The 15,534-nt window shown below is 40.9% G+C and overlaps 1 protein-coding gene across 7 annotated transcripts in view; it reads right to left on the bottom strand.

Annotated features, from left to right (window-relative positions):
• Positions 1-15,534, bottom strand: part of STAMBPL1 (STAM binding protein like 1) — a 51,741-nt gene extending 36,207 nt beyond the window's left edge. The window contains exons 1-2 of one of the 7 annotated variants that reach the window (XM_058187707.1): positions 11,419-12,329; positions 6,074-6,339 (exon numbers count right to left, since the gene is read on the bottom strand). The gene's annotated coding sequence lies outside the window, so the exon portion shown is untranslated. Of the gene's footprint in view, positions 1-6,073; positions 6,340-11,418; positions 12,331-12,378; positions 12,760-15,481 lie in introns of those variants that run through there. The other 6 variants (XR_009155674.1, XM_058187708.1, XM_058187709.1 and 3 more) reach the window with 6 other exon arrangements.

Here is a 15,534-nt window from a genome sequence, read left to right as displayed (position 1 = left end):
AAGGCAACAACGATGCCAGGAGTTTTTTTCCCAGCTAAATTGTGCAAAATTGCACATTGATCCATGGTAGAATATTCTGAACTAAAACCTGCTTGTTCCCAAACTAAAATATTTTAATCTAAACATTTATGGTATAAAGATCAAGGATAGAGTTTATTGATTGTTGACAATATTACCATTGGACAATAATTAGCAAGATTCTGCCTCCTGTGTTGCCTTTCTAGTATATAGGAAGAATGACACAATTACGTCATTCTTTGGAGACCAATAAAGAGTTATAAAAGTGTGTATAGTCAAGGCTATAGTTTTCCCAGTTGCAGTGTATGGCTGTGAAAGTTGGACCATAAGAAAGGCTGAGCGCCAAAGAATCGAGGCCTTTGAACTCTGGTGCTGGAGAAGATTCCTGAGAGTCCCTTGGACTGAAAGGCGAACAAACAAGTCAGTCCTAGAGGAGATCAACCCTGATGGCTCTTTAGAAGACCAGATCCTGAAATACTGAATACAGAATACAGAATACACTGAATACAGAAACTGAAATACTTTGGCCGTCTAATGAGAAGGAAGGACTCACTGGAGAAGAGCCTAATGCTGGGAAAGATTGAGGGCAAAAGAAGAATGGAATGACAGAGAATGAGGTGGCTGGATGGAGTCACTGAAGCAGTAGGCGTGAGCTTAAATGGACTCCAGAGGATGGTAGAGGACAGGAAAGCCTGGAGGAACGTTGTCCATGGGGTCGCGAAGGGTCGGACACGACTTCGCAACTAACAACAAAAAAGAGTTACTTACTAGCAATAAACATGGGGACCAACACAGAGGCCAATCAGTCGGTCAGTTATTTTCAACAACACTATCATATCTTTACCTCAGGGATGTCAAACTCGTGGCCCATGGGCCAGATGCATCACATACTGGCCACATCCACACCTGTTTTAGCAAAGGGGAAAAAAGTTGCAATACATCACATGTTGACGTGACGACTCGAGTTTGACACCCCTGCTTTACCTGGAGCTTTGCCACTTTACAACTGATGAATTGGTTTTTGGATTTCTGATTGTCAAACCAGGGGCCAAGTGGGAGAGAAGGCTCAAGAGAATCACCACCAAAGGAACACTAAGTTGCCAAAATATCTCACCCAGGGTTCCAAACAGATTAAATCATTCACACTGGAACCAGGTTTATCCAAATGCAAGAAATAAGATGCCAGAACAGATGATCATCTTAATTTGTTACTACCTGTTGGAACAATGTCATGTCACTAGCGGGTCGTGTTTTTTTTTTAATCATGATAAAACTGGGTGTTTTTACAGGCTGAAATTATCATAGTCTTGGTTTGAACATAATTCTTATCAAACCAAAGTTTGGAATGTGAGGTTTTAGTAGAAAACTGTAACTCTCCATAGCTACAATTCATAGTAAAGTCAATGAGATGTCCGCGTGCAATTGTGGACACGTTAAGATGCTTATATAACCCTACAGCACAACGTTCTTCCAGCCTGAGTCTACTTGTGAGGAAAGAGATAACTTTGAAGATCTGAAGGTCCTAAGGACCAGGTATCTTAAAGAAATGGATTTCCAATTGATATAAAAAGCCATGGATGTAGATTTTTGTCCATTTAGAGCACCATGCTGCAAGTGGCACTTTGGGACACTTGGTGGCAATGATTCAGATGGAACAGCTTGAATATAAGAGGTAAAAGCAGCCACTAGCAATAACCATTTTGTCATCAAGTCTGACAAAGCAATATTTGTCTTTAGCAATGTGAGGCATGATGTTCATAAGTAACCTGATGTATTTTGGTTCCTAAGACGAAACCAAAGTACTGCCCACCAACATTATAAAATCTGTGCCATTATACTGTATTTTTAAAGGACACTATATACCATGGTAAAGGAACATGAAACATGGCATTTTAACATATTTCAACATGGCATTTCAACATATTGCTGACAATTTGCCAGGGTTTAATAATGAATTTATTAAATAAATGTGTTCAATTTCCCGCCTGGCTCCCTACATTATTTATTATTATGCTGCTAGCTAAAGAGGGGAAGATTTTATAATAGATAGTGTCATGTAAAATATTAGTGAAACAGGATACTTTTTTGGGGGGTTGTTTTGATGGGTGGGAAATACAAGATAAACCTTTATCAGTGCTAGCCACCTTGCAACACTGAATATTAAGAGTTGCACAGAGCTCTGGATTCAATCTCCAAAAAGTGCTTCAGGGCACACAGGAGCACAAATATAGTTCCTGTTTCCATGCTTTTCCCCCAAAACACAGCTTTCTTTTCTTCTTGCCTTCTCCGCTGTTCTTTTTTTGGAGATGAAATCCAAAGTACTTCACAGTCTGGTTGAATGTTTTCAAGATCTCATTGCTTTTGGTTTCATTGTAGTCTCACATTTTGCAGTCAAACTTGCTTTATCGTACAAAGCAAGGCGAGTTCTTCACCGAGTGCATCTGTTCCCATGTGGCTCTTTCACGTCTCTCTCTGAACCTCCAAAAATCACATGGCTGAATTTTGGCAGAACACTCCAAGAAATGCCAGCAATGCAATTTCCTACTACTGTATGTTTTAGTAGGGGGGAAAAAAGCAGATATAATGGTCTGTGAGTCACACTGTATTTCAGATTACCGCCATTCCCATAGTGAGAAAGCAAACTGGAAATCATGCTTCTATCACAGGCCCGAGGGCCGGATCCAGCCTGCGGGGTGCTTAGATCTGGCCCTTGGGGCTGCCCTGGAAACAGGGAAGGACTGGCCAATGGTGCCTCTGCCAGTGAAAATGAAGCGGATCTCCCGATCTCCTTTTTCACTGGCAGAGGGTTGCAGGAGGCCGTCACAGCCAAAAACGGAGCTCAGGAGCCTGTTTTCCCTGGCAGAGCGCTCGGGTCACCACAGGCGCCCCTGACACAAGTGACCACACACACCTGGCCACACACACACACACCCCTGAGGTCAAAGACAACCCTGATGCGGCCCTCAATTAAATTGAGTTTGACACCCCTGCTCTAGCACATCGGGTGAAGCCACTGCCAATAACTTGACTATTGTGGCCAGTGGCCCCCAACATTTAAAAAACAATTAGTTGTAGCCTCTAATAGCTGTCTGTTCCAACACAGAGGATCACTGTTTTTATTTCTTGGGCACAGATGGGGAAGGTGTGGCTCTCCAGATGTTGCTGGACTGAATTTGGTCTGAGGAAGGATGTTGGAAATTCCAGTTTAGTAATAACTGGAGGGTCACAGGATACTAACCACAAGTGGATACCATTTGCAGTATAACACTGGAGTAAAAAATTCTTAGTTGATATTCACTACCCCTCAGAAATTATTTTGAGATATTTTTTTTCATGTAGACCAGGAAGATTGCAGAACTCAACTATGGGAAAATAAAAACTAATAAACCTACATCCTGTAAAACAATAGTTAATCTCGGTGACCAGAACTTTTCCCCCATCCATTATTCCCATTTCCAATATTAGTTTGGTAGTACCAACCATTTTTTTCTTCCTTTGGAGACATTTTTGCAATAGTGATTTTGTATTTTTGTTTAGCAATGAATAAGAAAGTAAACAATACACTATGCAATATTCACTTTCCAGAAAACAGCTGTTTCGCTAAATAAGGCTTTCAGCAGGAGCAAACCTTGAGTCAGAAACTCGCCAATTCCATTGCTTTTCATGCAGTCCTCAATTTACAGTTTTTCCTTTAGCAACCATTTGAAGTTTACAACAGCATTGAAAAAAGCTACTTATGACCGGTTCTCACATTACAACCATCAGAGCAACCCCATGGTCACATGATCAAAATTTGGATGCTTGGCAACTGGCATATTTACAACAGTCGCAATACATCACGTTATGTGATTACCATTTACAACCTTCTAACAAGTTGGCTTCTGACAAGCCAAAGTCGATAGCGGAAGCCAGATTCACTTAACAACCGTATGATTCACTTAACAGTTGTAGTGATAGGCTTAACAACTATGGAAGAAAAGGTAATAAAATTGGGCATGAACTGCTTTGCTTAGCAACAAAAATTCTGATCCCAATTATTTTAAGTTGAAGACTGCCTGCATTTGTTTTTTAAATAGAGCTTCTTTTGTTCCTCCATTGTTGATAGACATCAACAATCTCTTCCTTAACAGGGACTAGAACTTAGATACTATTAAAACTTCCCTAATTCTAAAAGCTGCTCTGTGCCAAAACTCATGGGACCTTCAGAGTCTTTTCCTATCAGGAAAATGTTTTTCAGCCTTTCTGATTTATATTAATATTCAGCAGTACTGGAATACTTCAGATTTATTTATTTTTCGTGTTTCTAGACTGCCTATCACTTTCAAGGAGGGCCTCTTAATGCTAGATTCAGGATGAACAATTAATTGTCTGCCTTAATAACCTTCCAAGATTTTTGGAGGTTACCAAGGAGGGGTGTAAGGTGTTAAAATAAAAATTGTATTGCATTGCTGTACTGTACTGTACAGTATTAAGTCATGTATTTTCATCTAAAATAACGCTTTAATACATTGTCTCCATGCGATTTTTTTTTTTACTTCTGTAGAGACATTGAAGATGATTTATTTTATGGAGTCATTAGATTTACATCCCATCCTTTTCTCCAGAAATTCAAGACGGCATATGTCACATTCTCTTTCTTCACAATTTCCTCTTAACAGCCCTGTGAGATAGGTTGGACTGTCAAGAATGATCAGCCCAGTCACTCAATGAACTTATATTGGTGAGGGTGACCTCCATCCTAATTCAAAACCTTAACTACAAGCCACGTATATCTATGTTATTAGCTAGTAGTACTTGGGCACTAACGCAATCCACAACATTTTGGAAAAAACATTATAGTGGAAGATGGATTTTTTATCATTTTTCACAGAATCTAAATATAATACTTCATTTAATCTGGCAACCAAGCCCTTTTAATTTCATTAAAAACTGACAATGAACACAGTTTTCAAACAATAAGGCAAGGTATAGGCCACTTCTGTACCAATGTGATTTACTTATTTTTTTATCATCCTTCCTCCCAACTGTTCCAGTGCTATTTACATAATCTTTTTCTTAATCATAAGACATCTGTATAAATCATCACTTTATTAAAAACAAAACAAGTAACAATTAGAGTCATTCTGCCCTCACAAAGCTAACATTCTATTCAATCCTGTCACTATGTACCATCTTCCTCCAAGAATAGTACAAGTATGAAACATACAGAAACCAAATAATTGAAGATTTGGGGGGGGGGAAGCTGACCAGGTTTGACCCACATATCTCTCATGAAAAATTCAGTATTTATTCCATCGGTACAGGAAACAAGAAACAAGATTTATTTTTTAAATAGGGTTGGGGGGGAGGGGTCATCTAGCTTCCAGTGACATCATAGCAGGTTCTGCCTTTGAGGTTCAGCATCAAACCTGGAAGAACTGCAGATAAGTTATATGGGTTTTAATCAGGGGTGGGATTCAAGTAATTTAACAACAGGTTCTCTGCCCTAATGATTTCTTCCAACAACCAGTTTGCTAAACTGTTCAGAAAGTTAACAACCTGTTCTCCCGAAGTGGTGCGAACTGGCTGAATCCCATCACTGGTTTTAATGTCATGTGTTGGAAATGCTATGATTAAGCACTATGCATTTTAAAATAGGAAAATTATGATCTAGAAACTTTTGTTTTGAACAGACATTATGCTGGTTTTGAGTTCTGGTTTTGGACTCAAAACCAACATAACTTCTATTCAAAACAAAAGGTTTCTAGATAATACATTTCCCATTTTAAAATGCACAGTGCTTAAACAAAGCATTTCCAACACATGACACACTACATTAAAAACTCATATAACTTATCTGATTTTATTCCATATGCAAAGAGCATATACATTCTACTACTGAGTGACATATGAAAATTATTCTGTTCTCACGGTTGCAGTCTTGTGAATTAAATTAGTGAATAAGCAGCTAATTCAACATTAAAGAGTATATTTCATGGCAGAACAAGAATCCGAACACTGAAGGGCCTGATCAAAAACTAATTTCATCCAATATTCAATACTATTTTTAACTTACCTTTGTGACTCCCAGGAACTAATTTCTGTCCAAAAGTTATTATTATTTTCTTTTTCAATTAACAATTACTTTTATGAACCAATTAGGCTTCATTTGTTTCTGATACTGCGGGCAATTTGATGAGCCATATTTAAAATGTGGAGGTGTCTTAATATTCAGGATGTACAGAAGCAAGCTGTTCATGCATTGCTGTTCATTTCTGCATATACTTTAGCCAATCACAGTTGGGTTGTTCAGGCAGGCGTAAAAGTGCAATCCCACTTCCTCTAAGCAGTGAAAAACAGAAAGTAGAAGGTAAGAGTTTTAGTCCCCCAAAGGAACAATTAGTGTTTTGTACAGTTGTATGAATCCCTGGAGGGATTAATTTCTACTTTCAATTAGAAAATGGACTCAATCCAGCCAAACATAATTGGAAATGCAATTCTTCGTGCCAGAGAGAGTAGAGGAAGATAAAGTGTGATTGTCACAAGCGTGTAAACACTATAAGTAATATTACAACTATCAGCAATGGCTTCAACTGCTAATAACATCCATGACAATCAGCTCTGAACTTAGCACATGGAAATATAAGTTCCATATTCCTTTCCCCAGCCAGTTTATTACACTCTGGCTATTTCACTGGATGCACGAAGGCTTTTATAAGCAATGTTCAAAAACACTTCATATTCTTCCAAAATATTTTTTTACAAATTAATCCCAAATTCCACATTAAAAAAAATAAGCTAGAACCAAAATATATTGGCTGCCTAGCAATACATCTTGGATATGCTTTGTTTACTTATTTTAGTAAAAGAACTGGAATATGACTACAGACAAGAATGTTAGAAAGCTTCAGTAACATTTTATATATTATAAAATCTGTATTGGGGAATACATTATACAAACCCCGCTCAAAGATCACTAAAAATATGCATGTTTTCAAGACTTCCAGGTAAATTTCCAATAAGAAGAGAAAAACAGCAGAGGAAAAATACTGTTCATGGTGCTGAAGTCAAAAACTCCAGGCATGGTCAGGTCCCTGCGCAGAAAGAAAAGTCTAAATATATGAAAATTGGGCTCAACTATACTATGTTTTAGAGTGAGCATGATACAAATGTATTACTATATAAAATGATGATTGATATAGTGATGGATAATGGGCCCCTCAGGTCAAGATGGCACTCAATGTGCTACAGTACAGACGAAAAAATAAAGATAAAGCCAGCGCTGTCCGAAGACATCTCAGTGGTCATGTGGCTGGCACGACTCAATGCCAGAGGCGCACGGAACACTGTTCCCTTCCCACCAAAGGTGGTCCCTATTTTTTCTACTTGCATTTTTACGAGAAAGATAATGAAGTGAATGATAATGAAGTGATGTATACCTCTTGCCTTTTAGGAGTAACTATCAACAGTAAGAAAGGGACGCGGTGGCTTAGTGGGTAAGACGCTGAGCTTGTTGATCGAAAGGTCAGCAGTTCAGCAGTTCGAATCCCTAGTGCCGCATAATGGGGTGAGCTCCCATTACTTGTCCCAGCTTCTGCCAAACTAGCATTTCGAAAGCACGTAAAAAATGCAAGTAGAAAAAATAGGGATCACCTTTGGTGGGAAGGGAACAGCATTCCGTGTGCCTTTGGTGTTGAGTCATGCTGGTCACATGACCACAGAGAAATATTCTGACAGTGCTGGCTCTTCGGCTTTGAAACGGAGATGAACACTGCCCCCTAGAGTCAGGAACAACTAGCACGTATGTGTGAGGGGAACCTTTACCTTTATCAACAGTATAAGAACCAGCAGTCAAGAAATGCACTATATACTAGAACTTGGAGTGAAGGTATTGGGAAAGATATTCAGATTGCAAAGGTCCGAAGTGCATAGCAATAATTTTCTCTGTGACACTCCATGGAAAATAATGCTGAACTTGGACGAAATGGATTAGAAAAATTACAGGTAGCCTTTAACTTATAAACAATTTAAATCAGGGAATAGAAGGGGAACTCATCAAATTTGCAGACGACACCAAGGTGGTAGGAATAGCCAACACCTCAGAAGATAGGTTCAATTTCCAAAAGGACCTCAACAGACTTGAACACTGGGCCCTATCAACAAAATAAAATTCAATACTGACAAAAGTAAGGTTTTACACCTGAGCAGGAAAAGTCAAAGGTACAAGTATATATTAAAAACAACAACAAATGTTGAGTCAGATGGCAATAGCTGAGAGAGATCTTGGTGGACAATTATTTAAATATGAGTATGTATGATGTATGGTGGGGAATGGAAGGATGGAAGGATTTATATTTCTTATACTCCTTATGCTCAAGGAATATAAATTCTTCCATTCCCCACCATCCAGCCAGAACTAAAGAAACTTCTTGGATGAGAAGTGAAACGTCTTCAAAGAAAAACCAGAAAGTCCAGTTGCCTCTTGAAAAAAATCACATTTGGGAGTATCTGACTTTGCTTGTCAGAAGCCAGCTAGGAAGCTTACAAATGGTGATCACATAGGGCTCCAATACCATGCAACTGTCATATATACCGGTTGCCAAGCCTCCAAATTTTGGTGACCACACGAGCATGGGGATGCTGCAATGGTAGGAAGTGTGAAAAACTGTCATAAGTCACTTTTTTTCAGTGCTGTTGTAACTTTGAATGGTTACTAAACAAATGATTGTAGGTTGGGGTGTTTCTGAACTTAAATTTAGATCACTGAACAAATCAACCACAATTCTCATTTGAGAAAACATCAGACTCAAATTATCTTATTTCAGACCTAATATTGCAGACCTAGCTCTCTGGAGCAACCTATAATGGTGGAAAAGATGGTAGGAAAGAGAAGATTCACCTCAGTTATAGTTGTAAGAGGTGCATCATTGGTAGACCTGACCCTGAAAGATCACAATGGGAGGAAGCAAATCTATCTGTATAGTTACTAAGATGCTATATTGAGTCGGTGGCACATAATCAATTAAAGCAATATGATTGCACTTTTTCTTTTTCTTTTTGCCCTTTGAGTCAGTTTTGATTCCTGAGTAGTCCCTGCAGTTTTCTTGCAAGCGATGTGCCATTTCCTCCTTCCTAGTGAGTAACTGGCCCAAGATTATCTAGCTGGAGGAGGAACAAGAACTCTCTAGGTTTCTAACCATCTGCCTTAACCACTATACCATACAGGCTCTTCATGTGGATGATACTTGATGTGTACTGTATGTTTTTTAGCCTGATTTGGGAAGGTTGGGATGTATACCACTCAGAGTCATTCATGACTGATGTAGTTTATAAGCCCAAAGAAATTAACAGATAAATTTAAAATAAACAAATCAGACTTTCTTTATAGTATTTCTCCAACCTGGCAACTTCCAGATGATGGCATTTCCAATTCACTGAACTCCTCAATTGGCACTTCCTCATCAGTGGAAGTGCTAAAGGTGAAAGATAAAGGTAAAAGGTTCCTCTCAGACATATGTACTAGTTGTTCCCGACTCTAGGGGGCAATGCTCTGTTTCAAAGCCAAAGAGCCAGCACTGTCCGAAGATGTCTCCATGATCATGTGGCCAGCATGACTCAACGCTGTTACCTTCCCACCAAAGGTGGTCCCTATTTTTCTACTTGCATTTTTAATATGCTTTTGAACTGCTAGGTTGGCAGAAGCTGGGACTAATAACAGGAGCTCAACCTGTTACGTGGCACTAGGGATTCAAACTGCTGAATTTTGATTGACAAGCTCAGCGTCTTAGCCACTGAGCCACCACATCCCAATTAGTGGAAGTGCTACAGTAGGTAAATAATGGCTACAAGGCTGCTTGATGATGAACCAAATAAATGATAAGCCAGCCTCTTACCCTGATGCAGCCAGAATTCCATCTGGTATAAGATGGAAAAGAAATGTAGAGAGAAACCAGCCAGTTTATTTTAAAATGTAAAAGCTGAAGGCAAAGCACTGGGTAAAATTGGCTTTATGCATCTAATATAACCAATGCAAATACGTATATCTAAAATGTATCGCTTTTATGATTAAAATTGAACTTTGCCTGTTTATTAAAAGCATATGCTTGGCATTATCCCCTGTACTGTGCTCTTATGATTCTGAATTGCTGAATTGTTCAAGATGATTGTCTCCCTTCAGTTTTAATCCAGTCCTAGTCGTATCAGTCATGTTAGAGATTATATGAAACAATGCATCTTTTTTGATGGATCCAGTATAGAAATGGCAAAGCTTCCTTTATGTAATGTGAATTATGTAACATTTCCATTTCATTGGCCTTTTTAAATACATTATTTCAAGAGAAAATATGGTCTGTTCAAAATCTTAAGAAGGACAAAGTAGGCCAGCCTCGCAGACCAGCAAAAAAGGCTCTAAGCGTTGTTAACTTAATTCTACGTAGCTTCTTTTCCAAAAACACCACGCTACTGACCAGAGCATATAAAACATTTGCTAGGCCAATTCTTGATTACTGCTCGCCTGTCTGGAACCCATACCATATATCTGATATCAATACAGTTGAGCGTGTCCAAAGGTATTTTACGAGAAGAGTCCTCACTCCTCCGTAACCAATAAAATACCTTATTCCACCAGACTTGATATCCTGGGTCTAGAAAACTTGGAACTTAGTCGCCTTCAACAGGACCTGGGTTTAGCTCATAGAATCATCATTGTAATGTCCTTCCTGCCAATGACTACTTCAGTTTCAACTACAATAACACAAGAGCTACCAACAGATTTAAACTTAATGTCAACCGCTCCAGTTTAGATTGCAGAAAACACAATTTCTGTAACAGAATTATCTATGTTTGGAATGCATTACCTGACTCTGTGGTCTCTTCTCATAACCCCAAAAGCTTTATTCAAAATCTATCCACTGTTGACCTCACCACATTCCTAAGAGGACTCTAAGGGGCGTGCATAAGAGCACAAACATGCCTACCGTTCCTGTCCTATTGTTTCTTCCCCTATATATATATATATGCTTATACTACCTTGTTTCTCCTCATATATATGTTTATATATTATATAATCTTTTGTGTTATGCTTGGGTATATTGTTATGACAAAATTAAATAAATAAATAAAATAAATAAAATAAATTTTCCAACCAGGAACCATCCAGAATGTATTTCAAAGCATTCCAGCAGCTTAAGTTCCAGTACATCTGGAGGATTTACAAGGAAGGACAGACCCCATTCAAGACAATGTAACTGCCTGGAACTTCTGCTGATGTAGAATGTCATAATGTGATTTCTATGTATCGTTTTGAATCACCTAGGATAAAAACAGGGCAAGAATAATTGCTAAACCAGAATTTCATCTTTGGTACCTTGAACCTGAATGGAAATAGAATAGGGCTTTAATTCTGTCAAAATGTCAAGTCACCTTGAATTATGAAGCTTTCTCCCCCATTCATGCAATTTATAGATCATCCGTTTCCAGCAAGGCTTTCCAAGTCAATTATTGGTCCTGGATCTTCTCAACGTTGTTTTTACACATTAACAACCCCCCACCCCCCGATATCCTTTTGCTCTGCCAGGCATCCGATTGCGTTCAAAGGCAGAGCATGGTTTTAAAAAAACAACAAAAAACAACCCACACACTCCTCGCGATCAATACACGCTAAAAACTGCTGAGGGCAAGCAAAGAGAAAGCCGCAGTCTTGGAAGCGAAGAACGAGCTCAAAAAGAAGCTCGAGTCGCAGGCACCACCTGCTTGCTAGGACTAGAAATCATAGCAATTGCTACTCCCCGGGTTGTGGGTGGGTGTTGGATATACACCCCCCGTGGGACAACAACTAAAGCCAGCGCCGGTCCCGTTGTGGGCTGACGGGTAGAAGGAGGAGAGAGATGTTAAAGACAACCACAACGACAACCAACGGGTCTCTCTCTCTCTCTCTCTCTCTCTCTCTCTCTCTCCATGCCCTTCCTTGTCGCTCTGAAAAATCGCTGCACCAATTTCCCGCAACTGAGGAAGGGAGAGGGTGGGGGGGGGAAATGGCAGTTTCCTGTCGTCGAAGCCCACTGTTATCCCCCCACACGCCCCCCGCATAAGCCCTGGCAGCGCAGTGCTACAAAACATGGGTCGCCTCCGCTAGGTGAGGCGAAAAGCAGCCAACCCCCCACAAAGCCTCCGGAAGCTCCGAGCGAAGCGACGAGCAATGGAGACCACCGCCGCCGCAACACGCAACGCTTCGGCGTTTTTCCCGCCGCTCCCGCTCTCTTCCTCTGCCTTCGCTTCCCGGCGGCATCTCCGCGCGGGCCCGTCTTCCTTGCCGCCACCCCTTCCCACGCGCTCAAGAAAGATACACAAAGGAGGCGGGCGGCGCCCTGGAGGCTCGCTTACCCTGACGCCGCCGCCGCCGCCACCGCCGTTGTGCAGGGTGGCCAGACTCTCCCTGACGCGGCGAGGTTTGCCCGCCTGGCGCTCGCCTCCTTTCGGATGATGAAAGCCGCGGCTGCCACCCCGCCACAACCTCTTTAAAACAATGAGAGGGCCGAGGCCGGCCCAGCACAGCTGCACCCGCTCGCCCGGCCTCGCTTCCTGCCCTGAGCGGCGGTGCCACAAGCCGCCGGGGACGCCGGGGCGCTGATTCCTCTCACGCCACAGGCCGCCCGTCCCGCCGGCAGGGTCTCGCCGGGGAAGAAGCCCCCATTTCTTCCCCTGGGCGAGGCGAAGGGGTGGCGCCGCGCTCGGGTTTATAGTTACACCGAGCTAACGGGGATGGGGTGGGGCAAAAGGCGGACACCTCAGAGGAAAGGGATCCAACGGCGGGCTCGGCAGAGACATGAGACATGTCAGCTTCTGCTTTTGGGGTGGGGGAGGTTGTTGTTGTTTTCCCCTCCCTCCATCCGCAGGGAACCCAGACTGGCGTTGGCATTATTGTAATTGGGGGGAGCGAAACTTTGGGGGCGGGGAGTAAAACTTTGGGGTAACCACTTAAGTCAGCCCCAAAATACGGGGATCAGGTGGAGAAGCAGCAGCAGTGCCAAAGGAGGACCAGAGGCAGGATGATGTCAGCTGTTCAGTGTAAACCAGAGAGGGCATCGAAAACATGGAAACCTTTATTGGAAAGGAATGGAGAGGTCTGTGGAGATTCTCGGTCACCCAGGTCATGGTTGTCCCACAGGTGCTTTTTTTTTTTTTTTTCAAGAGGCATCTGGAGAGCTGAAGAAGCATCTTGGATGAGAAGCTAAACGCCTTCAAAGAGAAACCAGGAAAAGTCCAGCTGCCTCTTGGAAAAAAGCACCTTTGGAAGGGAATGGAGAGTTGAAGACCTGCCTCTTGCTAACTTACTTGGGCTTAGCCAAGGTGTAGGATGTTGAAGGCCCTCCCCCCATCTTTTTAAACTTTAATTAAACTGCCTTTTATTGACATAAAATATTTGCATAGCTTTTATGTATGCTTTCAATTTGTACAGTGCCCAGAGTTAATCTGTGAGTGAGATGGATGGTCTGTAAATTTGATATAGAAATAAAAGAAATAAAAATAAATGTTGTGTAAGTTTGACAGCCTTTACTTTCCTTGCCTTTACTTTCCTTGCCTTTACTTGACAGCCTTTACTTTCCTTGCCTTTACTTTCCAAAGAATTAAGGAGAGTCCCTTCTGAGATGCCTTCTGAGATGGGCTGAGATGTCTGTTACCTAATCTTGCCTGGCTGCAGCTCCCAAGGTTATTCTCACACTCCATTACATCTGGAGGATATAGACCCATCTCATTCATTTTTCCAAGCCAAGAAATATTCCTATGCTGTTATATGTCTGTCTGTCTCCTAAGATGCTGAGCTTGTTGATCGAAAGGTCGGCAATTCAGCAGTTTGAATCCCTAGTACTCACCTAACGGGGTGAGCTCCCATTACTTGTCCCAGCTTCTGCCAACCTAGCAGTTCGAAAACACATAAAAATGCAAGTAGAAAAAATAGGGACCACCTTTGGTGGGAAGGTAACAGCGCTCCGTGTGCCTTTGGCATTTAGTCATGCAGGCTACATGACCACAGAGACATCTTCGGACAACACTGGCTCTTCGGCTTTGAAACAGAGATGAGCACCGCCCCCTAGAGTCAGGAACGACTAGCACAAAAATGCGATAGGAACCTTTACCTTTACCTTATATGCACCCTAATTTCCTTATATGAAAATCAATGTTAAAATATGATAGTTGAGAACACAAATGACATGGAGATCAAAAGCAACAAAACACTTAATATGATATGGGTATAATTCCTATGTAGAAAGCTTGGTCCAAAATAGCTGAAGGCCATTTAACTTCCTTCTAGATCATATAGAAACCTGAGAAAACCCAATGAAATTATTTGTATGAAAAAGCAAATGCAGAGGGCCACATCTATATCTCTCCTACGCATCTTTTCCAACTTTCAGCCTTGGTTCAGATTAGTTCAAGTGGTCAGATTTGTCATGAATGGTATAGTTTAGTGATTATGGAAGAATGAGTCTCTGGCTTGTTTGCCACTGGCAGCACCCATTTCAAAATCTGCAACCAATGTCATGACACCAAGCATTAGCTTAAATCCTTGGGGACTTTTTCCATCCCCCAGGCAGTGAGAGAATATTTTTTTTTTACTTGTCACCTGCACATGTTGGATTAGGTAGCATTTCTACCTGCTATCTTTTGCAATTTCCTTTCTCCTTCTACTCTTTTCATGCAATACCTGTTTCCCTGCCCATAAGGGTTTGTACTCTGAAAGACATTAAATGCTATCTGCTGTTGAGGTTTCCTCCCTGTGTAATAAATGCTTACTCTCCACCCACTTCTTTTCTTTTTCACATTGGAGGAAACCATTCGTCACCTTGGGCTGGGCAGGGAGTGGAGGAGGGCAGAATATATGTTTTATTTCCTTGTTATCTCCAGTAGAGTTTTTCTGATGATGTAAGAAAGTACTTATTTGCTGTTCTAATTGTTAATTAGATCTTTGCTAAATTCTCACTCCCGTGCACACACCATTCATGCCCATACAGCTAAGATACTGCCTACTATTTTGATTTTTTTTTCTTCCAAAAGTCTTCAGAATATCATGTTTTTTTAAAGTAACTTTACATACATTTTGAGGGTCTATAATCTATTAGTTAATGATGCCGAAGCATACAGTATAGTATACCTCATATTGGATGCCACCCGTACATAGATTTAGCAAAAAGCAAGTTATAATAATTCTACTTATGTCATATGCAATCAGCTCATTGCAGTTTTGCAATACTAGTAGAAAAATAAAGACTTGCCAAAGTTGAGCTTGACTGGTTATCATGCAGAAAAACCCAACAGATTTTTTTTTAATTTATACCCTTTTTGAAATAAGTAATGGCAAAGAGCAGAAAAGGAAAGAGAATCTAGTTTATACCAATACCATTCACTGCATAGCTCCAAACTTTTCTGTCCTGGCAATCCATTGCTTTCTCCCAACTCCATGCATTGTCCCTTTTAAGCATCTCACCTCTTTCTGAAGAACTTATCAGCTCCATCCGACCACGAGTTTCTCACTCTTCC

Source organism: Ahaetulla prasina, chromosome 6 (assembly GCF_028640845.1).
Source record: "Ahaetulla prasina isolate Xishuangbanna chromosome 6, ASM2864084v1, whole genome shotgun sequence".
Lineage (NCBI taxonomy): Eukaryota > Metazoa > Chordata > Lepidosauria > Squamata > Colubridae > Ahaetulla > Ahaetulla prasina.
The sequence above is the reverse complement of the archived record's forward strand: the minus strand, read 5'-3'. Positions and strand labels throughout refer to the sequence as shown.